The 12825-nt window shown below is 44.3% G+C and overlaps 1 protein-coding gene across 3 annotated transcripts in view; it reads right to left on the bottom strand.

Annotated features, from left to right (window-relative positions):
* The window catches only part of CSGALNACT1 (chondroitin sulfate N-acetylgalactosaminyltransferase 1), a 38121-nt gene extending 31824 nt beyond the window's left edge, over positions 1-6297 (bottom strand). For 2 of the 3 annotated variants that reach the window (XM_083407789.1, XM_083407788.1), the window contains exon 1: positions 5389-6178. The gene's annotated coding sequence lies outside the window, so the exon portion shown is untranslated. Of the gene's footprint in view, positions 1-5388 lie in introns of all 3 variants that reach the window. The other variant, XM_083407790.1, reaches the window with a different exon arrangement.
* Between the last annotated feature and the right edge of the window lie 6528 nt (positions 6298-12825).

Genomic DNA, 12825 nt, shown 5'->3' with positions numbered 1-12825 from the left:
CCTGTTTAAAATGGCATATAAAGGTAAAAGGTAAAGGGACTCCTGACCATTTAGGTCCAGTCGTGGCCAACTCTGGGATTGCGGCGCTCATCTCGCTTTATTGGCCGAGGGAGCCTGCGTACAGCTTCCGGGTCATGTGGCCAGCATGACTAAGCCGCTTCTGGCGAACCAGAGCAGCTCACGGAAACGCCGTTTACCTTCCCGCCGGAGCGGTACCTATTTATCTACTTGCACTTTGTGCTTTTGAACTGCTAGGTTGGCAGGAGCAGGGACCAAGCAACGGGAGCTCACCCCGTCGTGGGGATTTGAACCGCCAACCTTCTGATTGGCAAGTCCTAGGCTCTGTGGTTTAACCCACAGCGCCACCCGCATCCCATAAAGGTAAAAGGTAAAGGGACCCCTGACCATTAGGTCCAGTCGTGACCAATTCTGGGATATACTGTACTGCTTTAAATGTAAGGTACAGATGGGCCCTTACGGTACTAGTGGCTGGTCCTACAAACTAACCTACAAGCTTTAGCAAGCCCCAGATTGCCTGAAGCCAATTGGATCAAGTGTTTTCTCTGGGGTCATGTTCCGGTAAATGTTTGCAGTTGTCCTAGGGAACTGAAGCAATCTTTAAAACACAGGTAATTACACTGCAAAGACAGCAGCAAATTGGAGGGGGGTGATTCCCCCCCCCCCAATCTGCCTATAACAGACGCCGGAGGCCATGAAAGAGGTCTCCCCCTCGACCTCTTTACCTCTTCTGGGAACAATATGTGCAACCAGGTATGAGAACAACCTGATAAGATACAGGTAAGACTGCCTCTTTTCTACTTAAATGGGAAAACAACCACGAGTAATAAAAATGGGATTTTCAGACTGGGATTTTTGACAAGCGATAATACTTTAGAGGTGCATCTCATGCTAGTTTAAGGATTGCAGCATCATGCCATGGTGGATAAATATATGTATGGGTTTTTTGTTTTGTTTAATTCAGAACGCTTAACATTGAAACTGTATTTGTTTTCTTGTTTGGATAGTGTAGTTTCTCTTAAAAAAACTAGTTACAATTTAATAATGATGATGATTAATAATAATAATAAATTTATTACTTATACCCTGCCCATCCCCTGCCAGTCTGGGAGGCTCCCTAAAGGTAAAGGTAAAGGGACCCCTGACCATTAGGTCCAGTCGTGGCCGACTCTGGGGTTGCGGCGCTCATCTCGCTTTATTGGCTGAGGGAGCCGGTGCACAGCTTCCGGGTCATGTGGCCAGCATGACTAAGCTGCTCCTGGAGAACCAGAGCAGCTCACGGAAACGCTGTTTACCTTCCCGCTAGAGCGGTACCTATTTATCTACTTGCACTTTGACATGCTTTCGAACTGCTAGGTTGGCAGGAGCAGGGACCGAGCAACGGGAGCTCACTCTGTCGTGGGGATTTGAACCGCTGCACCTTCTGATCCTCACTGGAAGGACAGATCGTGAAGCTGAGGCTCCAATACTTTGGCCACCTCATAAGAAGAGAAGACTCCCTGGAAAAGACCCTGATGCTGGGAAAGATGGAGGGCACAAGGAGAAGGGGAAGACAGAGGATGAGATGGCTGGACAGTGTTCTTGAAGCTACCAGCATGAGTTTGACCAAACTGCGGGAGGCAGTGGAAGACAGGAGTGCCTGGCGTGCTCTGGTCCAGGGGGTCACGAAGAGTCGGACACGACTGAACGACTAAACAACAACAACACCTTCTGATCAGCAAGTCCTAAGCTCTGTGGTTTAACCCACAGCGCCACCCGCGTCCCAACATCCTACCTAGCAACCTAAAATTTACTTCCAGGACAAAGATTGCTTCCATGATTAATACTACTAGAAAAGCCAGATGCTCCTGCTCCATCTAATTTTCTTTATATATTGTACTGTCATTTTTCTCTGACAGCATGTAACAAACTATGATTGAATTACAGCAATAAGTGCAGTCAACTGATTGAAGATAGGTGGGTTGGGGGGATAATACAGCTGCTCATTTAAATGACTTTGTCCTGTGCTTCTAATCTGGCACTAATGTCTGCTATCTACTCACCATACATTTAAAACACATTCTCTGCCCCCCAATAATCCTGGGAACTGTCAAGGATGCTGGGAATTGTAGTTCTGCGAAGAGTGAACTACAGTTCCCATAATTATTACTTTTGAGGGGCATGTGCTTCAAATGTATGTTGTGTGTGCCTTAATATCCAGTTAATGCTATGGGAAGCTGCCATGTTTCCACACTAATTTTGTAGGTAAAAACAACATAGAGTACTCTTGCTCTTTTGGGGAGAGATTGTAGCACCCTGCTTGTGGTTAACGCTCAGCTGGAATGAAATATTCAACGCAGCAATAGAGAAATTAAAATAATAATTTATTTGTCAGACAAATAAATGATAGGCACAGTGGTATATGGTTACCAAAGCTCTGCCCACTCCAGCCCTGGTGGCCAGCACTTATATTTCCTCAGCCCAGCCCCCTTGCTCCTCCTTTGGCTGCCTCTGTCCAATCAGCCTGGTTGAAATTCCTATTGGCTGTTTGCTAGAACCAATCATAAAAGATACACCCATTTCCTATTACCTTTTATGGGAGACAAAGAGCTATATTTCCTTCTATTCATAAATGGCAGACAAGTAGCCATGTATCTTACATTTGCCTCGACAAGGCACCTTAATTACCAGATCACCTTTTGCCCTATTGCCCTTTTGGCAATGGGCAAATGACTAAAACAGATGGCTCATGGTTTTAAATTCTATCTTAAACAGAGATCATGAGTTCACCTTCTCACACACCATCAATGAAATAAGAATCTAACATAAGAATCTAACATTTCTTACTTTCTACATCCTTTGCATAATTACATTAAGCCAATATATTTCATACATAACATAGATAGATTTTTAGAAGAAAAGAACAGTTTCAAAAGCAACCTCTTCAATTTACACCCCCCTTTTCCCAGCCAGCTGCTGTTCCTATTAGCTCTTGCCCTTTAACCTTAGGAAAATGTGGCTCGAGTCTGCTGGGAGGCACATGGTATTATTTTCTGTTAAACTATTTACCAACTCTTAATTAGTGTTTTTGCAGCTTGATTGTATTCTGTAATTTGTAGGGTCAATATAACCTTTGCTCCCACAGCCTGTAATTCCCTTCTATAACTTTGAGAAACTTGCCTCCTGCTGGTGCTACAAATCCGTGGGGCCCTTATGCAGGAAGATAAACAACTGCAAAAGTACTCAGCTAGCTGCTTTTCTGCCTGGCATGAAACATACAAACATATTTTTAAGCTCATTTTAAAATACAGGCCTTGATCAGTTGCCTCAAGATTAAATCACATTCTGGGAAATTCAGGTTACAGGATTAAGTTGATTTAGTTCTCTTGTACAATAAACCCACTCCCCCCCCCCCAACTGGACTTTTTGCTATAAGGAAGGCACTGGAAAGTATGGGAAAACAATTGCTTGGCACAGAAATCAAAATGAATGTTCAATAAATAGCAGTTGTTCTCTAACCTCCCTGAAAACTTTGTGCAAATAAATCAGGATAATTGATCAATAAGCAGGAGTCCGTTCCAAACCAAAGCGTTCCAAAACTGAGGCAGGCTTTCCCATAGAAAGTAATGCAGAACAGATTAATCCGTTCCAACTTTTAAAAACAACCCCTAAAACAGCAATTTAACATGAATTTTACTATCCAATGAGACCACTGATCCATAAAATGAAAGCAATAAACAATGTGCTGCAGTCACACAATGAATTAATCAGTAGCTGAACTGGGTTCCACACAGTCACAAAAATGAAACAAAAAAGCCACAAAAACAAAAATGCAAAATAGATAGCAAAAACAGACAGACCTCAGCATAACACTCAAATCGGAAGCGTAACACTCAAAACGGAGCACGTTCGGCTTCCGAAAAAAGTTCGCAAACCGGAAAACTTACTTCTGGGTTTGCAGTGTTTGGGTTTCAAGTTGTTTGAGTACCAAGTTGTTTGAGTACCAAGGCACCACTTTATTGCTTTTTGGAGTGGCACAGCTTTGGCTTTGGGGTTTCATATAGATTGCACTAGAGCACCGCAAGATCACACAGAAGCCTCGCTTACCAGAGTCTTGGGAAGATCACATAAGTTGCTCCTTGGATTCAGCCGTCTGAGGCAGCTTCCTCAGTCTGCCTCTTGAATGGGCCGGCCCTTGTTTAACCGATAGGGGACTTCAAGATGTAATTTGGTCTACACTAGTCTTCAAAAGCCATGGTTTGGCTTCGCTTTACATCCCAAACCGGACTTGAAGTTAATTCCCCCAGGCAAACTGTGAGTGGCAATCTCACAGAGCGAATTAAACAGGGGCAACCAGTTTCAGACCTAAAGTTAAACAAAATCATGGCTTGGTTTACTTCACAGCAGTGGGATTGGAGGAGAAGATTGGAGGGTCTTCTCTCCTGGAGCCCTGAGTCATTATATTTGCAAATCTCTATTCTGCAAGTAATAACCAGGGCTGGCCCAAGACATTTTGGCTCCTGAGGTGAACCGCAAAATGGCACCCCCCTCCTCACCAGGGGAGAAGGACTGAGTGAAGATTTACACTGCGATCAAGTGGGGATTGGGATCTGATGCCTCTGTGGATCCTGTCACCTGAGGCAATTCCCTCATCACCCATGAGGCTAGCCCTGGTAATAACTACAGTGGTACCTTGGGTTAAGTACTTAATTCATTCCGGAGGTCCGTTCTTAACCTGAAACTGTTCTTAACTTGAAGCACCACTTTAGCTAATGGGGCCTCCTGCTGCTGCCACGCTGCCAGAGCACGATTTCTGTTCTCATCCTGAAGCAAAGTTCTTAACCTGAAGCACTATTTCTGCATTAGCGGAGTCTGTAACCTGAATCGTATGTAACCTGAGGTACCACTGTATTCAATAAGAAATGCATAAGGTCTGCTTGGAAACAAAATAAGTTCATACACTACTGGAAAATCCCATAAGGTGCAATGCTTAGCATTATGCTTGTCTATCTTCTTTGACATCCTAAATTTGCTAACTCATACACAAAATCCATGCTGAAGGAGATCTGACTTCTCAACAGATTATTTTTTTTAAAGCAATTTCATATAATTTCATTGTTATAATTGATAAATATCTGGGGTTATAGCATTGTTATAATTGATAAATATCTGGGGTTGTCCTAAACGCACAAACTTGATAGGGACTAAGCCTTATTAAACACTCAAGTAAGATGTTGAAATCCATAGTGTTGGGGTTTTCCCCCATGCATTTAATTTTAATTGGCTTGCAGAAATGGCAACTAACAACATTGTAAACGCAGCCCAGTTGTGAACAGTCATGTCTTTTCAAGATATGCTTTCTAATATGAGAGAAGAGAACAAGGAACTTACCTCTGTCAGAGATTAGAGAAAGGAGTATTTTCTTAGTCTGCTTTTCCTTTAAAAAGCGCACTGCTGTTTTGATCAATTAAAAAAAATTTAAAAAGCCAAAGCATTTCAGATAAATGTCTACCGTACCATGCAAATACAGGTTACAAGGAAATTACTAGACAGGCAAGGAATTCAGAAGTATACATCTTCCAAAACTGACTGTCCTAAAATCCTTTGTTACTTACAAAATTGTAAGCAAGTATCCTACATGTACCCTTCCATGCTGCTGGGCGTTGCTGTCTTCCGTGAGGTGCAAGATATAACTTTGTTCCAACTTTCAAAATGAGGATAATTTATTACCTTGCATAAGACACACTGGAGATCACGGAAGACTTCTTTAAAATGCAAAGATTTTTTTTAAAACCCACACTTAAGGCTCAGCAACTTTTAAATTCCTGATCATTGCTAACTTGCCACCGATTTGAAAACACTGCTTTCTAGGGCAGCGCTTGGCTGTCAAATGGTCAGGAGTTCAGCCGCGGATCTGCAATGAGAGCCTTGTGTTCCTTTCCAGTTTCCTGACAGAAAACAGGAAGGCGAGTGTGTGTAGGGAGGCGAGGAAGAGAACCCAGCCTCATGGAATGAACTGGTCAAAAAGATAACCTCACATAAACTTGCATCTGAAGAGAGGGGAAAAAATCACAAACCCAAATTGTCCAGGCAGGTTTAAGAGGAAATGGGGGCAGGGGGTGGGTGGACACACACACACACAGGAGAACAGTTTTCTGTTGCGTCAAAGAGCCTAGTGTGCAAATCGGAACAGGGAATGGAGTTGTTAAACTGGCCAGCCCTGGCTGAAGACAGCTTTTCAATATGCTCTTGGCATAGTCTATTTTCCGCTGGCTGGAGGCTGGCTTTGCTCTCTCCCCTGCTCCCTCCCCCCTTATCCTTTAAAAAACCAAAAAAAACCCCAGATGATCTCTGTAGAATTCCCACATGGACACTACTTGCTAGATGAACAATTGTCTGAGATATAGGGAGGCAGGTCCCCCCCCCCCACTCAGGAAACTGAAGAATGGAAAAGCAGCTCATACTTCCTGGCAGATTAAGAATTCCACAGACACTCCATAATATCAGGCTGAGATTGAATCCTGATAAGACAGGAGGCAGTTTCTGGCCTCTGTCTCTGCAATGATCCTGTAAAAATCTGGTACATCATAGAATCATAGAATCATAGAGTTGGAAGAGACCACAAGGGCCATCGAGTCCAACCCCCTGCCAAGCAGGAAACACCATCAGAGCACTCCGGACATATGGTTGTCAAGCCTCTGCTTAAAGACCTCCAAAGAAGGAGACTCCACCACACTCCTTGGCAGCAAATTCCACTGTCGAACAGCTCTTACTGTCAGGAAGTTCTTCCTAATGTTTAGGTGGAATCTTCTTTCTTGTATTTTGGATCCATTGCTCCGTGTCCGCTTCTCTGGAGCAGCAGAAAACAACCTTTCTCCCTCCTCTATATGACATCCTTTTATATATTTGAACATGGCTATCATATCACCCCTTAACCTCCTCTTCTCCAGGCTAAACATGCCCAGCTCCCTTAGCCGTTCCTCATAAGGCATCGTTTCCAGGCCTTTGACCATTTTGGTTGCCCTCCTCTGGACACGTTCCAGTTTGTCAGTGTCCTTCTTGAACTGTGGTGCCCAGAACTGGACACAGTACTCCAGGTGAGGTCTGACCAGAGCAGAATACAGTGGCACTACTACTTCCCTTGATCTAGATGCTATACTCCTATTGATGCAGCCCAGAATTGCATTGGCTTTTTTAGCTGCCGTGTCACACTGTTGGCTCATGTCAAGTTTGTGGTCAACCAAGACTCCTAGATCCTTTTCACATGTACTGCTCTCAAGCCAGGTGTCACCCATCTTGTATTTGTGCCTCTCATTTTTTTTGCCCAAGTGCAATACTTTACATTTCTCCCTGTTAAAATTCATCTTGTTTGTTTTTGCTGCAGATGTAGAGGGCTGATGAGAAATTGCCTAGGGTCACCTGAGTTCTTTGCACTAACATTTCATGAAAATAAGGACTTTTTTAATGTGCTGGCTGAGGCCGGTGAGAGTTACAAGTCCAAAATATCTGGGAAGCGCTGGAATGGAGGAGGGCAGCAGCATAACACTCTTATTAGTACTCAGGGCCAGTTCAAGACATTTTGCTACCTGAGGCGAAGGACGAGGTGGTGCCCTCTCCTAAGGCACATACAGAAACGAACCAGACCGGTACTTGCTTACTCCAATACTCATGAAAGGATAGGGTCTTCTGCTGGAGGGCAGAAGGCTAGCATAGAGGGAACAGGACAGACCACATGGCACTCATAGCGCTGTCCACAACCTGCCCTTCAGCATCTGCTGCCTGAGGCAGGTGCCTCATCAAAGAGCTGGCCCTGTTAGTACTGACAGTACGAACTGTTCTACATTGGAACAGTCTCCCTCAGGGGGTTGTCTACTCTCCTTCCTTGGAGCTTTTGAAGCTGAGGCTCCAGTACTTTGGCCACATCATGAGAAGAGAAAACTCCCTGGAAAAGACCCTCATGTTGGGAAAGATGGAGGGCACAAGTAGAAGGGGATAACAGAGGACAAGATGGTTGGATAGTGTTCTTGAAGCTACCAGCATGAGTTTGACCAAACTGCGGGAGGCAGTGGAAGACAGGAGTGCCTGGCGTGCTCTGGTCCATGGGGTCATGAAGAGTCGGACACGACTAAACGACTAAACAATAACAATGGATGGCTATCTGTCATGGATGTTTTAGCTGAGATTCCTGCATTTCAGGGGGTTAGACAAGATGTCCCTTTAGGGTCCCTTCCAGCTCTTAGATTCTCTGATTTGTTGTTGCAGTTGAGGGTCCTGCCACTTAAACCTCTGAGCTTTAGATTACTTGTATTATTTAATAATCACCTTAAGATAAAGGTAAAGGTACCCCTGAGAGTTGTCCAGTCATGGATGACTCTGGCGTTGCTCATCTTGCTTTACTGGCCAAGGGAGCCAGCGTTTGTCCACACACAGCTTCCAGTTCATGTGGCCAGATTGACTAAGCTGCTTCTGACAAACCAGAGTAGTGCACGGAAATGCTGTTTACCTTCCCGCTGGAGTGGTACCTATTTATCTACTTGCACTTTGACGTGCTTTCAAACTGCTAGGCTGGCAGAAGCTGGGACTGAGCAACGGGAGCTCACCCCATTGCAGGGATTCAAACCGCCGACCTTCCGATCAACAAGTCCTAGGCTCAGTGGTTTAGACCACAGCGCCACCCGCCTTAGGAATCCCTAAAAGAGAGATTGAGAGGTGTTTAACTGCCCAGAATCCGAGACCAGGGAGAAGAGTCGATGGAAGAAGATTGGAAAAAATTTAAATTATATTTACAGAAATCCTGCAAAATTAATGAATGTTAGAAGAATACTGGAATGAAGTTATATGGTTTTTAGCAGAAATGTTATTAAGGATTATGCAAAAACTGATTGTTAATGAGCTAAAGTGGAAAGTTTAAAGTAAGACTGTGTTAAGATAAATTATAGATCAAAAAATTGAGAAAGAGGGAAAGGATTTGCTGAACCAGTTAATTTGAATTAGAATACAAAAAAGGGAGGTGTGAGGAAGTCGAGGAAACAAGCAAATGAAAGATAAAGATATGAAATTTGGATGTGTTTTTAAATGTTTTTGTTTTTTCTTGTTGTTTTGTTGTATTGTTTCTTTTTTATTTTTGATGTCTTGTTTGTATTTTTTTTTACCTTTTTTCTTTTTGTAACAATAAAACATCTAATAAATATTACTTAAAAAATAAAAGAGAGAGGTCTTTAACTGCCTTTGAGAAACTTAAAAAAAAAGTGCTATGTTTGATAAATCTGGCTTTATGCAGAGATAAATGTTATCCTGAGTCATTAGGGCAAGACTGGCTAAACACATGCATGCACATGCTTACAGACCTGAGACAGACAGAAAGATCCACAATATCATTCTTACAGAGCACAGGCAGGAGAAGAAACAAATAGGCATTTTCCCCCACAGCTGACACAAACAAGTTTCCATTGTGATGACTGGGCTAAGGTTATGGCTGGGTGCACAGTCCAAAAAGGGAGTCTAAAGAAGCAGCAATCTTTTATACGATGGTGATGCTTAACATCTGCAGACACAGAATATGCAAAGGCTCATATAACAGATTCCTCCACTAGCATTAAATGCTCCCCGCCCCTAATCTCTTGTTTTAAAAGACAAAGGAAGGCAAGTATGATAAGCTAATTGGAAATGCCACCTGTTTGGATCTTCCATAGAGAGACCAAAAATATTCCTTGCTGAAAAACAGCTCAAGGCTGCAAATCTGATGGTTGAGCTGGAAATCTCATGCATCTTCATTAACAGACCCCGCCAGAACCAAATGCATAAGGGATAAAGAGAGCAATAAACAAAGCTTCTGTAACCCCAAATAGCTTGACCAGCCATAACATGCTCAAGTTCTTTTAGAGTGCTGAATTGAATTAACTAACTAACTTCAGTAGATAGGATTTTGAAGTACACCCTCCTTCCATCTTTTTAGGTTGTTTCAAACTGTTTTTAGACGTTTTAATTGTATTCCTATTGAAATGTTTTCCTGGGTCCTTTTGGGGAAGGTGCAGGGTTATAAACTAATAAATTAATTATTCTTATTACTAATTAAAAACTGCAGCTGCATGGAACCTTGTCAACATGAATGGGTAGCGGTTATGGAATGAATGAGAATAAATAAGCAGAAGCTTCAGCCAGACAAGAGGGAAGCCTAGCTGTCGACATTTCCCTTATTTTAAGGGAAATTCCCTTATTCCGAATAGGATTCCTCACAAGAAAAGGGAAAAGTTGACAGCTATGGATGGAAGTGCTATTAATTGGGGGTTTTACTGATCTAGAGGGACGCAGGTGGGGCTGTGGGCTAAACCACAGAGCCTAGGACTTGCCGATCAGAAGGTTGGTGGTTTGAATCCCCGCGATGGGGTGAGCTCCCGTTGCTCGGTCCCAGCTCCTGCCAACCTAGCAGTTCGAAAGCACGTCCAAGTGCAAGTAGATAAATAGGTACCACTCCAGTGGGAAGGTAAATGGCGTTTCCATGCGCTGCTCTGGTTCTCCAGAAGCGGCTTAGTCATGCTGGCTACATGACCCGGAAGCTGTACGCCGGCTCCCTCGGCCAATAAAGCGAGATGAGCGCTGCAACCCCAGAGTCTGTCACGAGTGGACCTAATGGTCAGGGGTCCCTTTACCTTTACCTTTTACTGGTCTAGATGGAGCTGTGTTCTCTGGTCTGGATGAAGTTGCACCAGAGGCAGTTTCCCCACGCTGGGCACCAAGCTGCCTTGTGGACAGGGTGGCCCTGTTTCTTGCTATCCACAGCAATTGCAGCCTGATGGTCTTTTGATCATTGATATGGAGAGACTGGGACGAGGGTGGCGCTGTGGGTAAAACCTCAGTGCCTAGGACTTGCTGATCGTATGGTCAGCAGTTCGAATCCCCGCGGCAGGGTGAGCTCCCGTCTTTCGGTCCCAGCTCCTGCCCACCTAGCAGTTTGAAAGCACCCCTGAGTGCAAGTAGATAAATAGGTACCGCTTTATAGCGGGAAGGTAAACGGTGTTTCCGTGTGCTGGTCTGGTGCCAGCTCGCCAGAGCAGCTTCGCCACGCTGGCCACGTGACCCGGAAGTGTCTCCGGACAGCACTGGCCCCCAGCCTCTTAAGTGAGATGGGCGCACAACCCTAGAGTCTGATACGGAAGGGGGGGGGGGCACGTCTCCCCATCCTCCCGTCGTACAGCGAAGGGTCCGAGGCAAGGACCTCAAGAGAGCCGAAACCCCTGAGGACCCTCTTCGTCCCCACACTGTTACTTAAGCACCACACTTTACCCTAACCCCACAAATAAAGCGCTCTTTTCTATCTCTCTATTACGGGCAAAATAAGCCCAATATTTCTATGCCTTCCCTCGCCCTATCTACATAGTGAGTAGACCGTGAAACTACACTCTCCGTTGCGGTCTATGGCCGCGCTTTAGCCAATCAGAACCATGCATTTGCCCGTGCAGAACTAGCTCAGCTAGCCTTGCACGCCTCATTTAACCTCTTGACAAGCTGCTGACGGCTCCCTGCTGGGAGAACAATGGAACCGAAACCCGTGAACTCGTAAAAGTGTCAAAACCAGTTACAATGTATCAATTTTGTTTCCGATTTCAATAAGCAATATAAAATAGACAAAAGGGAGCTAAAATCTTCGGAAAATCATATAAAATCAACCGTAGCTCCGATTCTCTTGTTCTTGGTCTCGATCAACTCAGTCTCTCCAGGACTCCATGACACCTTCCCCACCTCCATAATTCCTCAAGCGGAGAGTCACGTACTCAGGAAGACCTTAATCCGACCTAATCACTCCGTCCAGCCCTTCCTCCGGGCAATGCCAGGTGGCAGACTATGTGCATATGGACTATTGTTCTCTCATCACCGGTACTCAGGATGCGCTTATCTATGCGTATCCCGGACTCTGCATATCTCCCCCTCCTTCCTCTATATGTTAATCCTGTGTAACCCAACCTTCTCCAAATGTATTCATGACGTGAACTATGTAACCCAACCCCTCTTTAATGTATTCATGATGTCAGTATGATGTATTTTTGCACTGTATCATGGGACATGGAGGGAACTTTTAAAAGTTCATGTCACCCCTTTCTCGGGGTTCAATCTCGTCTTGAACCTTGTTGCGCAATAAAGTGGGATCTCCTGCAGTTTGCTCCTGTCTCCGGCTGATCTCATTTTCCTCCTCAGGGACCCGCGGACTTAGTCCGACGAGCTGGGTAGCAGAGCATTCTCGTGCCCAGATTTTTCCGTAACAAGTCGGACACGACTGGCCCGTACGGGCAGGGGTACCTTTACCTTTTACCTTTATGGAGAGACTGAGTGCGTGAACACATTATCATTTACTCCAACTCCCGGGTGTTCCCACTGCTAGTATTTGAAGTAGATTACATTCTTTCCCAAAAGAAAAGCAGAGTGAATGCTCAATGGACAAGTTGCCTGGAAGAGACCATAGTAAAACTCATGCAGCTGAATCCTATGCTTGAGAAGAAAGTTCCAATGAGGTCAAGGAAGTGTAGATTCCACCCTCTGTTTTTAACATAGGGCCAATCCACACTTGCTGGTAAAAGCCTGATCTAAACAAACACACACACACATTTTAAAGAGAAGCCATTTGGTTTCCCCTCCCTCAGTTGAATGTGTGGATTCTACATTTTACTGAAACATGGGCGAGTCATGATTTTTTTTGGGGGGGGCAATGTAAATGTGTGTGCTATTATTTTGTTATTGTGTTTTGCATTTTTGTGCTTTTATACTGTGAACCGCCCTGTGATCCTTGGTTAAAGGTGGCATAACAACAACAACTAGTGTTTTATTGCAGAAGTT

The sequence above is a fragment of the Podarcis tiliguerta genome, assembly GCF_965153285.1.
Source record: "Podarcis tiliguerta genome assembly, chromosome: 13".
NCBI lineage: Eukaryota > Metazoa > Chordata > Lepidosauria > Squamata > Lacertidae > Podarcis > Podarcis tiliguerta.
Note: the sequence above shows the minus strand (reverse complement) of the source record. Positions and strands in the feature narration are given on the sequence as shown.